Source organism: Mytilus galloprovincialis, chromosome 11 (genome assembly GCF_965363235.1).
Source record: "Mytilus galloprovincialis chromosome 11, xbMytGall1.hap1.1, whole genome shotgun sequence".
Taxonomy (NCBI): domain Eukaryota; kingdom Metazoa; phylum Mollusca; class Bivalvia; order Mytilida; family Mytilidae; genus Mytilus; species Mytilus galloprovincialis.
The window spans coordinates 15,955,649-15,968,811 of NC_134848.1; the positions used below are offsets into that span (position 1 = coordinate 15,955,649).

Genomic DNA, 13,163 nt, shown 5'->3' on the forward strand with positions numbered 1-13,163 from the left:
TGAATTTTAATGTGCGTATTGTTATGCGTTTACTTTTCTACATTGGTTAGAGGTATAGGGGGAGGGTTGAGATCTCACAAACATGTTTAAACCCGCCGCATTTTTGCGCCTGTCCCAAGTCAGGAGCCTCTGGCCTTTGTTAGTCTTGTATTATTTTAATTTTAGTTTCTTGTGTACAATTTGGAAATTAGTATGGCGTTCATTATCACTGGACTAGTATATATTTGTTTAGGGGCCAGCTGAAGGACGCCTCCGGGTGCGGGAATTTCTCGCTACATTGAAGACCTGTTGGTGACCCTCTGCTGTTGTTTTTTATTTGGTCGGGTTGTTGTCTCTTTGACACTTTCCCCATTTCCATTCTCAATTTTATATGTTAGTGTACATGTTATACATGTTATGCTTCTTTGGTGATTGTTTACAAATGTGACAATCGATAAACTTCGGCTTTTTATCACGTCTTCAGGTTCCTCATTTCATCTCACTTTTGGCTCAAAATCGGTGCTTATTCTTCCTTATTTTTCATTTTATTACTAGTAATAAATATTTAATTCACAGTTAACCTGGAGTAATAAGTTAATACAATTAAGAAGAAATTTAAATACTCTGTGATAACTGCACTATGTACCAATTAATGAATTGTATAGTTGTGTATTTGTCTCAGGATAAAACAAACATACTTAACTCGAACATGAAGGTACCAAATGTGAACATCTAAACAATGTTTGCTTCTTAATAAAACACTCTTATACATTTTACGTTCATTTTGTAGATCTGTCTTTTAAAAATACAGTTCCACTGCAATACTCCCACTTCCCTCACCATAATCTAATTGCCTCACCACATCCCCACTTTCCTCATCATACTCATATTCCTTCACTATATCCCCTCTTCCCTAACCATACTCTTACTTCCTTCCCCACACTCAAACTGCCCTCACCATCTTCCATCTTTCCTCACAATACTCCTTCTACCCCAAACATACTTCCACTGCCATGACCATACTCCAACTTCATTTACAATGTTTACCACAATCCCACTTACAAAACTACACTCCTTCTACCCTAAACATTCTTCCACTCCGATCACCATACTCAAATTTTCCTCACCATACTTATACTTCCCTTACCATAATCCCACTTTCATAACTATATTCCTTCTACCCTAATCATACTTCCACCTCCATCATCATCAACCCAAATATCTACCCATATTTCGTTTCCGTCAGTTTTAGTTTGTAACCCAGATTTTGTTTTTTGTCCATGGATTTATGAGTTTGAACAGCGGTATACTACTGTTGCCTCTATCTACTACATTCATGATATTCTCACTACGTTCACACTACCTTTACCATACCCCACTTCCCTCACCTTACTTCCTCTTCCTACACCATTTCCTAATTTCCCAAACCATATATCATTCCATCACCATACTACAATTTATTCCTCACCGTTTCTCATTTACTTCACCATACTCCAATTTCCCTCACCATATTCCCACTGCCGAACCATATTCTCATTTCCCGAACATATTTCCACATCCCTAACCATACTCCTATTCCCCTCAGCATACTCTTTCTTCCATCACCAAACTATAACTGCCATATTCCAACTTCTCTCTGCATACTCATATTGCCATCACAATATTCCAAACTTCCCTACCATACTCCCATTCAACTCATGTTACTATCTATACCCTAACCCTATTCCCACTTCCCTCAGCATACTACAACTGCCATCTCTATAATCTCACTTCACGAACTATGATCCTATTTCCTACACCAAACTCCCACTTTACCAGCCATAATCCCGCTTCCCCAGCCATACTCAAACTTCCCTAGCCATACTTCCATTTCCCTCATCATTCGCTTTTTTCTCTCATCATATCCCCTCCATACTCCTACTGCCCTCACGATAATTCCATTTCCTTTTCCCTAACTATAATATAACTTCCCTCCTATTCCCCTCACCATACACCCATTTCCCTGACCATGCTCGCACTTCCCTCATAATACTCCAACGTCTCTTATTATACTCCAACTTCCCAGACAATACTCCCACTTTTCTTACAATACTCCCACTTCCCTCAACATACTCAAACTCCCCTTACTATATTCCCTCATAATACACCATACTTTCACTTTCCTCATCTTACTCGATCTTCTTTACAAAACTCCATCATCACTAACAATACTCCCTCTTCCCTCATCATACTTTTGCTTTTCTCATCATAATCCTACTACTCTCACCATTCATCCACCTACTTCACCAAACTCCAAATTCCCTCACCATACTTCCATTTCCTTCACAATACTTTAACTTCCCATACCATACTTTCACTTCCCTCATTGTACTCATACTATCCTCGCTATACTCCCATTTCCTTCACCATATTTCCTCTTCCCTCATCATACTGATTCTTACCTCACCAAACTAATACTTCCTTCATTATATTTTCACTTTTCTTACCATACTCTCACTTTCGTTCCTATACTCCAACTTCCCTCACCATACATCCACTACTTCACGGTCCATAATAGATTGGTAAAATCAAAAGCTCAGACACATCAAACAAATAAATAGCAATTATTATATTCCTGACTTTGTAAGGCATTTCCTTATGTAGAAACTGATGGTATAAAACTGGTTTTATATCTCGATAAAACTTCGACTTGTACGACAGGTGCATCAAATCACATTATATTGACAATTTTGTGTGTACAAAACAAACACCAGAGTCCCAGGTTAGGGGGAGGGTTGGAATCCCGCTAACATGTTTAAACCCGCAACATGCTGTATAGCTATGCCTGTCCCAAAGTCAGAAGCCTGTAGTTCAGTGGTTATCGTTTGTTTAGTGGTACTTATTTGTGTTTCGTTCATTTTTTGTTCATAATTTAGGCCGTTACTTGTCTCGTTTGAATTGTTTAACATTGTTGTTTTAGGGCCTTTTATAGCTAACTATGAGGTTTGGGCTTTGCTCATTACTGAAGGGAGTAAGGTGACTGACAATTGTTAATGTCTGTGTCATTTGGTTTGATGTGGAGAGTTGTGTCATTGGCAATCACACCACATCTTATTTTTAGACATAATAGGTAAAATTGTCAAAAATAGAGTTAACAGCAGTCAACATTGTGTTTCATTGACTCTTACATTCCTCTCCGTCATACCTATACCCCTATCCATCTCCTCATCCTAATATTCTGACCAAATCAAGTGCCAGAAATTCGAAGGTAGATAGGTTTGGCAGAAAATAATGCTATACAATAATTAACTTTTATTTGAGATTTTATTATAATGTATGTTCTTGTTGTCTGTTTATTGGCCTCATGGTAATTAATTAAACCTGCAAAATAGATATGAAACTTTAAGTTATACGTTGGAGGGGAAACTATAGTTTTCATACTTTAAAATCAAATAATGAAATGTAAATAATAAGAGTATCTAGTAAGGGACTGGACTATGCAAATGCTAATTGACAAAATACTTCATTAATTGGAGGTAATTACTGCCGTTGTACTATATCTTTATTTGATATATATTGATTGATTGATTGTTGGTTGCTTTACGCCGCATTAGCACAAAAAGGTTATATCGCGGCGATATTTGATATATAAGTTAAAAGTGTATGGTCTCTTACACCATAGTTTACACTTAGTGTCTCTCCTTTTAATTTTTTCTAATCTTAGGCGCAGTTTATCAATAAACACGTGTTCGTAAAGCCTAAATTGTCGAGGAAAGTAAGGTTGAGTTTCTAACATTATTTCAGAATCTCATTTGACGGGGGAAATGAAAATGAGGAAAGAGATAAACTCCAGTTATAAACGATATAAATAATCATTATTTTTAATTTTTTAATTTTTGCAATCAGGCGGTGTGTTATCTCTTTTTTTCTAAACTTTTTAAATTTATTTCACACATTACCCGATAGTTGGCTCGTAGGTGAGGGGCATTCAATATAATAGACCACCAATCCAGGTTTAATTGAAGGCTGAAACTGAAGTCCACTTAATATTAGTATCAAAAATATATCCACATAATGTTACAATCATCTAACAGGTCAGGAATTACCACCCAATCGACGTATAATCCGCCAATTGACATATAATGGTAAAGATCAATCAAAGTATAATCCACCAATTGACATATAATGGTAAAGACCAATCAAAGTAAAATCCACCAATTGACATATAATGGTAAAGATCAATCAAAGTATAATCCACCAATTGACATATAATGGTAAAGATCATTTGACATATAATTCTTTGTTTTTCAAAGCATATTCAATCAATGGGGCATTGTTTTCTTAAAACCATATTATTGTACAAAAGCATGTCAACATTAGGTGTTAAGTAAAGTGACATAACATATTACATTTAATCAATAATTGTATTCGCAGTTTCTTCTAATATTATCTTGTCAATTCTTGGTTGGCAAATTTACCTGAATCACCTGAGGACATCAATACTGTCTGCAGTAATGTGATTATGAGTACAACTCAACATGTGAATGGAGCTCTTTGTTAATACTTGACTGCCATTGTTAAAAGTAGATCATGGTAAAAAGTAAAGATGTTGTAACAAAATAAGTGTGGTTCTCTCAAGAGATGCAGCTGTTTTTTTTACAAAACTGAAACTTTTGGAGGACTGAATAATGTCAAAAAATAGGTTATAATTTACAAAATGATGCTCCTATCTCACACTACCATTATATTAAAAAAAAACTGCATTATACGTCAATTGGTCTATACCAATATATATCAATTGGTGGATTATACGTCAATTGAGTTGTTAATTTTGGGTAGTCGTGTAATTTGACGTAACAACATGTCCTTTTTTAAAGTATTTCTAGGAGCTTGTTTAAAACTAACTGTGATTTACTAACACTGAAAAAAAACTTTTGGTTGGTGTCATTTGAACAAATGTGGCATTTTCCATCCATGCATTTGATATCTTCATATTTCTTTAAACACATAAAATATTGAGCATAGATCTCAATTGAAATTCTTTACTTTTTTTCAATTTTCAACTTTTTAAATCCCGACAAAACATGTCCCGAACGTCAAATGTTTCCTAAAATTTCCTCTCACCTAATCTAGATTGAAGACACATCTTTATTTTTTAAGCATACGCATATGTATTTGAGTTTTAACTTTGCTGGTTTTATTGTTTGGTTGTTAAAGTTCATAATCTCAAGCTCATTTGGTATCTTAAATTTCATATTATTACGCAAACTTTGTTTTCGCAAAAGAAATCTTTAGGAAATGCCTGTTAAATTTAGGGAATTCGGAAATACAATTTTTCAGATTCATAGGCTGTCTGTCAATTTCATAACAGTTATTTCAATCTGTAGTTTCGAATTTCCATATATCCTTTATAGTTGTGATATTGCTTTTTAAAATAAAGGTATAACAATGCTTTTTTAGAGGTTAAGAATATTCTCGTATCTAAATATCAAATTTTATCAATGATGTGAAATCCTTTTCAGGAAGTATTAATTTTAACTGACTACAAAAAAAATCTGCCATAAGAATTAAGGATTAATGCTTAAAAGTCCAGTAATAAACTTAACATATCCTACCTGGATTCACATATAAATTGTCGTTCCCATGCGCACTGAAATTTCACGGCGTCAACCCACTTGTTATCATTATAAGGGCTAAGAAAAACACAACTGCCCACTGCATGCCGTATAGGGTATCCATTATCCCAGTCCTCATACGCGTTTGATACTGTCGTATTTCCAGATTGCCATACATAATCAGTGCCATTCTTTGACTCTAATCCTATCCATGGGTGTCTCATTCCTACAACACGTAGTAACAAAATAGCTATATGTATATAAATATTGACAAGTTATAAATGTTAAGTATATATATAAACAAATGCAAATATGTTGTTGCTTAAACTACATGTATATAACCATGTTGAGTTATTTGAGTCCTCCCGTTCGTAACTGATTGATACATTATCTCTCTTTTTCTTCTTTCTAACCTAATTATGTTTTTCTCAATGATTTGAAATGTGACGTTTATAAAACCATGACCTTCCCTTAAAAGATGACTTGTGATTTGGCAGTTTCTTTCTTTTGTATAAAATGACTGATGGTTATTTAGTGGGATGATATATTGTGTTTCTGTCTCACCAACATACTGCAACTTGCAAGTTCACACGTTTAAACATGAATGCAATTTTACGTTTCGCAATAAGATGTTATAAATATGTTGTATTTTTTAGTGACTGTGCTGGTGGATTAGGTTATAAAGTTGGCAACAGTGCAGCACTAACAATTGCCCCGTCTACACGGTTCAGAACTCCTTTAGTCCCCTGTTTAATCGAAGTTCACACTGCCGATGAATTCAACTCGATTAATCCTGATCAAGACAGATTTAGAGATCGGGAGACTCAATCGACAAGAGAAAAGTTGAAAACAATACGTATGGAATGTACGACGAGGTATATCTTGGTCGTGATCCAGGTGACTTTCTAGCCAAGAGTTTTTGACATGTGACAAATATTCTAGTTAGAACCAAAAAGCCAGTCACTCGAGAAAAGATCCTGGATTTTGCGAGTAGCAGTCGAATTAGTCGGAAAAGGATCGTGTATAGATTGGATTAAATATTAATAAGTAACCGATGAGTACTCGCGATCCATCACCTCGACTATTGCACGATTTAACATATTCGATATACTCCATCCAGTTTGACTGGTGGTCCAGTTTAACCTGACTCATTCTTAATTGCTTGATGATCACTATGGCTTCTATAGTTTTCTAATCACAGACCAACAAGACCAAAACCCGATCTCTATGCGAACTGATTCGACCGATCATGTGAATGCGTTATATCTTATAATCTCTTGATTTAAATTGCGGTCAGAGTTGTCCCAAACGGTAGTTTAATTTTGGGTCAGATAAACAAATCTGCTTTGACCTGTTACTTGACTGTTGTATTGGCATGTGTAGTCGCGAAGACCGCATCCTTTGTTATCCTATTCTATTAAAAAAAAAATTCAATAGTATGTTTCTAATTTTAAGATCCATATAGATAAAGAAAATCTAACCAACTTGATTAATAGCTGAAGTAACAAATTGTTTTTCTTCTTGGTTATTCACTTCCCAAAGAGTTCCACACATAGAAGTGCAAGTCTCCTGAAAACATACTGAATTAGACATTGGCTCACGTTCAAAACATACTGTATACATTGTTTAAATTAATTAAAAAGAGTACTTCAATTAGATAGGAACAATAGTAAAGGAAAACAAACAGACAAAAAATTAACACGAATATGGATACCTAAATAAATATGTCAATCACCTATGTTTAAAATCAACATTAATTTATATGTTTTTTTATTTAACTGTAATGAATATATCCAATTTATGTTAAATAAAGTTATGTAAACATATTCACCTTTGCCTGTTCATAACTCTGGCCGTTGTTAACATATATGTAAGTTGTACCTCTGAATGAACGTACATCTATTCTGCCGTTATAATTTTGAACACCTAAAGATGTATTATATCAAATTGATATATAATATAACTGACGAAATGTTTTTCAGTTATTGTATGAATATATATACTTACAATACCAGGTTAAAGACGACACTTGGGGGTTACAAACGTATTATTAGTACACAGTTCAGTATGGTGTACAGTTAGTTTAAAAAAACATCATATTTATCAATATTCTTGTTTCTGGTGGACTTTATTTTTGTAGTTTGACGGACTTTTCACCAGATGCATGTTGCAGTATAAAGGAAATAGAATTCGAGTAGGTCATTGCATAATACCGACTGTATTCTTGCTTGTGCTCAATTGTGTACATATGTTCAAAATAGATGTAGCAATTGTAGATTTAACAAAGTGCATTAAAACATAAGTATATCAACTCTTTTATTTCTTTTGAACACAATATTTTGTTTTTGCTTTTGCTACATAACAAGAATATAGATAAATCGTAAAAATACTTTCAAGTGAAATAAACCATGTAATATTACATAATGCAATTATCGGACTCCATATGCCGGAAGCTAAGCAAGTTATACTGTTATTGCCTATGAGACTATAACCCGTTGAGCAGTTCAATTGTCCCGTGTTCCCAGCATATCGTTCTCCTGTGGTTACAGTAATGTTCCAGTGTGCACACGTCATTGGTAATGGATCTGGACACTCAACTTCAGATACAAAAAAAAAGAATCACAAGAGTAACAAGAATCACCCAAATACTGAACACCGAAGCATATGACAAAATCAAACGCATCAAACGAATGGATAACAACCGTCATAGTCCTTACTTGGTACAGGCATTTTCATATATTGAAAATAATTTATTAATCCTGGTTTTATTGGTAGCTAAACATCTCATTTGTATGACCATCGTAAACAATTACCTTAAACCGATAATGGTGTGCAAACAAAACAAACATATTATAGGTAAACATGTCAGTAATAGGTATTCACCAGTGAACGTTGCGTTGTAATTTTAATCACTTTTTATATAATCCACTGTGCAAAGGTCTTGGAATTATATTGGTGTCTCGGGTTATATATACTTACCTTTTAAAACATAGTTTTACATTTACAACATCAATACCTGTTTACAAATTAGTAAACAAAGAAGAAATCAGCCTCACTTTCATAAAGTTTAATTCATATTTAGAGAGAGAACATAAAACAAGTGAAGTAAACATGCATTTATAGCAAGCTTGAATTCCCTTTCTCGAATGTGATCTACCGAATGAGACTATTAAACGGATTTGTTAACACATAAGTAACACGACGAATGCCACATACGGAGCAGGATCTGCTTAGCTTTACGGAGCACATGAGATCACCCTTAGATTTTGGTAGGGTTCGTGTTCCGTATTCTTTAGTTTTTCTATGTTGTGTCATGTGTAATGTTGTTTGTCTGTTTGTCTCTTTCATTTTAAGCCATGACGTTGTCAGTTTATTTTCGATTTTTAAGTTTAACTGTCCCTCTAATGATCTCTAATATCTTTCGCCCCCTTTTGCAATATGTATGCCAGTTGTTTATAGTTCTGATATATCAATAACATTTGGTTAGCAATGAAAGTATGTGATTACTCACCTAGAGCTGGTCTTTTGTGACATCTTTTTCTTTTCACTGAAATTATGTTTATGTTTATCAATATTAAAGTAACGAAAGCTTATTTTCAAGCATGTCATGTGAAATATTTGTATGGAAACAATGTATAATTGTGCAATCAAGGTACTATTCTATTATAATTTTAGATAGCATGAAAGATTTTTTTTTTTAAATTACTAACCATGTTCTCCTGTCATTTAATTCATAAAACTTCAGTCAGTTTTTTGAACTCATACCTCAAAATCAACCAATCGAAATGCTGGATTTCATGTATCGAGCATGATTGTTATACTCTGAAAACTGAGCAAAGTTTTAAGACTTCAACCCTTGGAACATTTTAATCAATTGTTACGTTAAATGAACTTAAAGTATACTTTTGAAGTAGTTTGCCTTCCAGTGTATATGAAAAAATAAAGAAAAACTTACTTTCTATGGCTGGAACAAGTAACAATCCCAAAAGAACGGTTATGGTGAGAACTAATGATTTCATCGTTGACGCTTTTACTGATTCAATTCAACACGTTGATCTGTTGTAAATATAACCAACTGACACCAGTATATATACTCAATATCATTTGTCACATCCGGTATTGATCTAGGCAAATATCTGACAATTTACATTATGGCCAATCCGACAATTACATGTTACGCATTTTGATAGTCCTTGGACATCTTATTTCTTGTTGAGATAAAATAATTTTAAAATTTTTCAATCTTCAATCAAGCGAAACACTACTATTTCTGCCGTTAACAATGCTACATGTGTTTGTATATCATAAGTAGCCACACGAGAAGTTAAGGTTATGTGACAATTAAACACGTAACTGAAAATATAGGAAAAAAAAAATTATAATACAATTGTAAAACGAACATGGAAATATAAGACCAGGTAGTTAGAGTAATTCTACAAAAGAATCGTGTTATTTCAAACTGCAAACCTGATAAGTAGGCTAATTCGTAACATTCATGCTGCCGGGAAGTGGGTTGTAGTTACGACATTTGAAACGTATCTGATATCTTCTGTGAAAAGGTTATTCCAGAAAGGTCAACCAATAAAATAATAACCGTAAAATTTACATAGGGATGATTTCAACTTCACCTTTTGGAACTTTGTGTTTAATAGCTTCCTTTTGAGGAGCTACCGTATCTAGGAAATAATAATAGAAATACAATATCGTGTCAATAGATGAATTTATCAAAAGCTATGCTACAAGTGATAATCTTAAAGGAATGTTGTATATTACAAAATCTTAAGTAAATATTAGCAGATTTTAAAGTATTTTTTTTTATTGTATTGCTCAATTTTTGCACTTTCTTGATATGCCTGAAGACACTGATCTTAAATGAGCGTTTTATATAATTTAAAGCAATTGAGCATTGTGAGAGGCCACGACTTTTTTCCTAACGCAATGCTGTTTTTCCGGACGCCATAAATTAACCCTTTGTCTTCCGAAAAAAAATGACGCCTTGTGCCCGTTTGCGATATCCTGATCGAGATCATTTCAGGTCTTGTACATTTTTATCATCTAGGTGAAAATCATTTTATTTTAATTCAAATTCTCATTACAAGAAATAAATATCAAATGAATTTGGCAGGTTTCACAGATTTCCACGAAATATGTAAGAAGTATAAAGCCTTAAATGTATCCTGAGGTGATTTCAAAAGAAAAACAAGAATTTAAATATGATATTTCATATTAGAAGGGCACTAGTTTAGGAAAAAAAACAGGCTAAAAATATCGATTGAGCTCATTTTCGAGATATTTGATTTTTATAAAAATACAGAAAAAGGATGACTGAGACTTTTACCTTATATTTACATTGATATTAGATGGGACTCAATTCGAAAGAAAAGAAATCTAGAATCTGCTTAAATGTGTGTAAATGATTGTTTTAAGAATTGTGAAGTTTTATATGAAATGACAAATTGAAAAAACCATTTTATCCTTTACTGACCGAAAAAAAACCCAAAGGAGTCCAAACATTTGACACCAATTTCTAGACCTCACCCAAGAACATCCTAAATAGCAATTTAATAAGATAGATACTGATATTTGACAGATTCATGTAAAAGAAAGATAACATTACATTACATGTGTGTATTTTTATATGGCTGACAGCAATATAGCGTCATTCTGAAACTAATCTTCATTTTAGAATGAAATATAACATTCATGATGATACATGCTTCCGCCTCAAAAAATCATAATAAACATAAGAAAACCTAAATCGAAATCAATTTTCGTGATCACAGCAAACAAAATGTTATTATCCCCCAAGTATTGAATGCTAAGTAAAGAAATGTTATAAAGTTGCAAAAACATTGATAGTGCAAGCTTCATAATCAAAAATGTCATCAGTCAACGCTTATACACTTTAATACATTTACAAAAAAGTGTTCAATTCCTAAATGAAGGGAGTCATTGCAAAGAACTAGCTAGACTATATTCCATTTTGAGTCTTGACCTTATGGGGTCAAAAATAATAATATTTAAATTTTACCTTCTGTATTTTACTTGAACATAACTCGATCAGCAATAATTTAAGTTGTTAAGGTTCTGGATCTCATTTTGTGTAAGTGTTTGTCCCGATGCCTTGGAATGCGTTGATTTCCAATTAAATTACTAATCACAGCGGCTAGCTATAAGACGAGGATCTATGTCGTTTTGTCATATATTCGTCGGTATATGACAGAGTTACATTCCAGACGTCTAAAGGGAAAATCGGACAAATCTAAAAAAAATCAGTAATTTTCAATAATAATTGAGTATTTTCCATTTCTTCTTTTTCAAAAATTACAAGCACAAATATTGACTTACCAAAATATTTGAGACATGTAAAAAAAAATATTACTACAAAACTACATGTTCGACATGTAAAATTACACGTGTACATGTGTACATGTAAATTACACGTGTACATGTGTTCATGTAACATTACACATGTACATAGTACATCTAAAATTACACGTGTACATGTGTACATGTAAAGTATGTTGTATACAGTAATGATCAACATTTTCTACACAGAAGATTCAGCTTAGTTATATTCAGGAAGTTGAAATGAATGACAAAGCGTTCAAATATTTGTGATGCAAACATAACAAACAAAAATCCAACAATTTTTGTATGAGGCGCGTAAAAGAGGGGGGTATTGTAATGGAAGTTTGCGAAATAAAATTGCCATTTCACGATGAACGAACAATTAAAAGTTACCTTCACGTTGATCTCTATACTAATTCCACGAAGCACGGTGAATAACGAACCTTTTTCACAGCCGCCGTGAAATAACCTTGGCAAAACACGTTGAACGAAAATAACCCTTTACCTCCCTGTTTTATCGATTTGGATTTACATTTGTTTCATGTTCCTATTCCGGTATCTGATTCAAAATCTGATTGAAATGTACTAGAAAGGGCCAATCGAGGGGAATTTGTCCGTAATATACTATTATTGTATCCAAATGTGATGTAGAGAATCACAGAATTACAAGACACTCAGAAAGAAATGACTTATTATTTCTGATTCAGGAAGACGGTAACATAAAAATAGGAAAGTATACTTAGTGGGATTTTTTTTGCCATAATTTGAATATTTAATTGATAAATTAATTAATTTGAATTAATTATTTGCCTGATTTTTACCAAAGCTGTCATTTAATGATTTAATTAATCAATCTTTAAAGATCCCAGAACCTCTTTAACATCTGTTTGAGTAAAACTTTATACTTTTGTTAAATTATTTTTTGTTTTCATCCTTGATCAGGAAGTCAATCAATCAGAAGTTTTATTATCCATGATCTGATGTGTGGACATGATTGCAGATAGAAAAAGTTGAGAATGGAAATGGGTAATGTGTCAAAGAGACAACAACCCGACCATAGAACAGATAACAACACAAGGTCACCAACAGGTCTTCAATACAGCGAGAAATACTCACACCGGAGGCGTCCTTCAGCTGGCCCCTAAACAAATAGATATACTAATTCAGTAAAAATGAACGCCATACTAAGCTCCAAATTGTACACAAGAAACTAAAATTAAAAATAATACAAGACTAACA

General features: G+C 33.3%; 2 long non-coding RNA genes across 2 annotated transcripts; both read right to left on the minus strand.

The window, feature by feature from the left end:
* Positions 1-3,255: 3,255 nt before the first annotated feature.
* Positions 3,256-7,138, minus strand: LOC143051747 (uncharacterized). Its single transcript, XR_012970891.1, has 4 exons — positions 7,055-7,138; positions 5,574-5,799; positions 3,918-3,990; positions 3,256-3,339 (listed from the first exon to the last, which is right to left on the minus strand). It is a non-coding gene; the product is annotated as an uncharacterized LOC143051747 (long non-coding RNA).
* Positions 7,139-7,401: 263 nt separating this feature from the next.
* LOC143051750 (uncharacterized) lies at positions 7,402-9,725 on the minus strand. The gene is made up of 4 exons (XR_012970893.1): positions 9,529-9,725; positions 9,085-9,120; positions 7,994-8,170; positions 7,402-7,499 (listed from the first exon to the last, which is right to left on the minus strand). It is a non-coding gene; the product is annotated as an uncharacterized LOC143051750 (long non-coding RNA).
* Between the last annotated feature and the right edge of the window lie 3,438 nt (positions 9,726-13,163).